Below are 3,371 nucleotides of genomic sequence, written 5' to 3' on the forward strand. Positions count from 1 at the left end.
AAACAGCCAATCAGCGTGTAAGTGCCATGTTCAAATGTATCGGAAAGATCTGCATTTTGCGCTATGTTCAAAAGTATCCAAATGACGAATTATTTTTTGAAATATGTAAAGATATTCACAGTTGTATAATATTTCCATGTGAAAAGCACACACAATAAAATCAATCACCATTCCCAAGTTAAGATATTTACTTGATCAGGAAGTATGAAACGTTTGTCATCTTGTGCTCATGAAGCTACTTGTGCTCTTTGACAGTAGGAACTACTTGGTAGTTGGATTGAATTACATAATGCAAAGTTGTTTTAACTTCACACTTTAGCACTCGTTGCCAGAAACCATCGCCGAAAAGGTCATTAACAGAAGACTGTTTCACGTCTTCGCACTCTCGAGTGCATATATTTTAGCTTGCAGGCCAACAAATTCAGTAATAGTTTCACCATTCAGTTCATCCTTCAGTATTCCAACCTCATATTTTTTTTGCAAATAGAATAATATATCTGTGTTTCATAGGAAAACATAAAGTGTATGTACAGTGCATGTTTGAAGCTTTGACGAAACTCGTGAATACTCTCAGGATATTCAAGATTCTTTTCTGAAATCCTTTGTCAGGATCGTTTGATACGTTTGTCACATTAAAAGTTTCAGCACTCTACGCAGAAAGCCATACAAAACTAGTCACTGGAAGATACTGTAACATTTCCCTATTGGCAACGAAGGTCCGAGCTGCAGCTGAGGAGTGTACCTGACACCTCGTTTTGCGTACAGCAAGTAGACGCGACAAGAGAGGCGTTGCGCACCACTGAGAGGTTTACTGTAGAAATTCCGGAAACGTTCGTTCCTATAAGAGTCCGGCAACATAGCACTACCTGCCACGTAGGCCCCAGGCGACAACATAATGAGCGCTCATACAAAGGTTTATCGATAGACATTCTTCCTACATCGTTTCGCCAATGGAACAGTGAAGGGGTAAAGCGATAGTGGTCCCACAAGCATCATCCACAACAAAGTGGAAGATGACTTGCGGAACACAAAAGTAGAGGTAGAGATGGGTTTCTTAGGGCTAGCTGGACGATGACTGGGCTTAGCACTTCTCTCTAGTTTCTATTTCGAAATTGCGTCGGTAACACTGAATCTAGACACACACACTCCATGAGATGTTGCTAACACCATATACATAAATCTACACCATTACTGTGAAAATCACGCTTAAATGTTCTCCGTTTCAGTCTATTTCTCGGTTGTTCCACTGACGAGAAGCATGCGAGAAAAGTGAGCACCTAAATCTACTGTGTGAGGTCTGATTTTCGTCACTTCTTTACGGTGGTCATTTCTTCCTGTGTAGGTGGGAGTCAACAAATTATTTCGGCATTCTGAGAAAGTTGGTAATGGTAATGTTTCGAAAAGATTTTGCCCGAACGAAAACAGATGTTCTTTTAGTGATTAGAGGGGCGTTCTGTATCACTGTCTGGTTTACTGTTAAAGTTACGAGGGCTTACGTTCGTAGAAGAATCAACAAATGTGTTGCTTCCTCCTACATATATCTAGTGAAAAGGTCAAGAAGGTAAAGTGATAGCGATTCGAGCGCACACGGAAACTTGCTAGCAATCGTTCTTCCCGCGAACTATTCTTGACTGGAACAGGAAGAGGGCGAAGTGACAGTGCTACCCAAACTACCCTACGCCACACACCATAAGGTGGCTTGCGGTGCGTAGTTACAGATTCAGACGTAGACTGCAATCCCAACTCGCTTAGCATATCTGTGACACTCTCCCTTATTTCACAATAATACAAGGCGAGCTGGCCTTATTTGGACGCTTTCGATGGCCTACGTCAGTCCTATCTGCTTTTATCCCGTATCGGGCAGCAAAAAAAGAGGGTAGACAAGCGTCGTGGAGGCATTCGAGTAGATTTGTTTGCGTCTTCTAAGTTTTCTGCTAATACAGCACAGTCTTTGGTTCACCTTCTGCGTGAGGTTCCAGTTTAACTTGTAAGTAATTGTAATCCCTAGGCATTTCATTGAGTCGGCAGCCATTAAATTTGTGTGGTGTACTGGTAGAAGCCGACCTTGGGGAAGATCAGTTACGATTCCGTAGAAATGTAAGAAAACGCCAGGCAATACTGACCCTACGACATATCTTAGAAGCTAGGTTAAGGAAAGGCAAACCTTCTTTTATAGCATTTGTAGACTTAGAGAAAGCTTATGACAATGTTGACTGGAATACACTCTTTCAAATTTTGAAGGTGGCAGGGGAAAAATACAGGTAAAAGGTAAGCAATGAATGAGAAGGGAATGAGACAGGGTTGTAGCCTATCCCCGGTGTTATGCAATCTGTACATTGAACAAGCAATAAAGGAAACCAAAGAAACCTTCGGGGTAGGATTTAAAATCCATGGAGAAGAAACAAAAACTTTGAGGTTTGCCGATAACATTGTAATTCTGTCAGAGATAGCAAAGGACTTGGAAGAACAGTTGAACGGAATGGACAGTGTCTATAAAGGAGGCTATAAGATGAACATCAAGAAAAGAAAAACTAGGATAATGGAATGTAGTCGAATTAAATCAGGAGATGCTGAGGGAATTAGATTAGGAAATGAGACAATTGAAGCAGTAGATGAGTTTCGTTATTTGGGCAGCAAAACAACTAAGGATGGTCGAAGCAGATAGGATATAAAATGTAGACTGGCGATGGCAAGGAAAGTCTTTCTGAAGAGAAATCTGTTAACATCGAGTATTGATTTCAGTGTCAGTATTTTGTAAGTAGGCTGTTTAGGTTTTTATATTGGTAACGCCACGTACCGCTCTGTATGAAAATCACTGGCTGTGGTGTGTGCAGTCTGTGGCTGGTTGGCATTGTTGGAATATTCGCTATTGCAGTGTTGGGCAGTTGGATGTGAACAGCGCGTAGCGTTGCGCAGTTAGAGGTGAGCCACCAACAGTGGTGGATGTGGGGGAGAGATGGCGGAGTTTTGAGAGCGGATGATGTGGACGTGTGTCCATCAGAAAGAGTAAATTTGAAATACTGGATGTCATGAACTGATATATATATATATATATATATATATATATATATATATATATATATATATATATATATATATCAGTTCATGACATCCAGTGTATATATATATATATATATATATATATATATATATATATATGATGACTTTTGAATATTATTAAGGTAAATACATTGTTTATTCTCTATCAAAATCTTTCATTTGCTAACTATGCCTAGTGCCTACAGTAGTTAGAATCTTTTATTTAGCTGACAGTATTGGCGCACGCTGTATTGCAGTAGTTTGAGTAACGGAGATTTATGTGAGGTAAGTGATTCTTGAAAGGTATAGGTTATTGTTAGTCAGGGCCATTC

The sequence above is a fragment of the Schistocerca nitens genome, chromosome 9 (assembly GCF_023898315.1).
Source record: "Schistocerca nitens isolate TAMUIC-IGC-003100 chromosome 9, iqSchNite1.1, whole genome shotgun sequence".
NCBI classification, from domain to species: Eukaryota; Metazoa; Arthropoda; class Insecta; order Orthoptera; family Acrididae; genus Schistocerca; species Schistocerca nitens.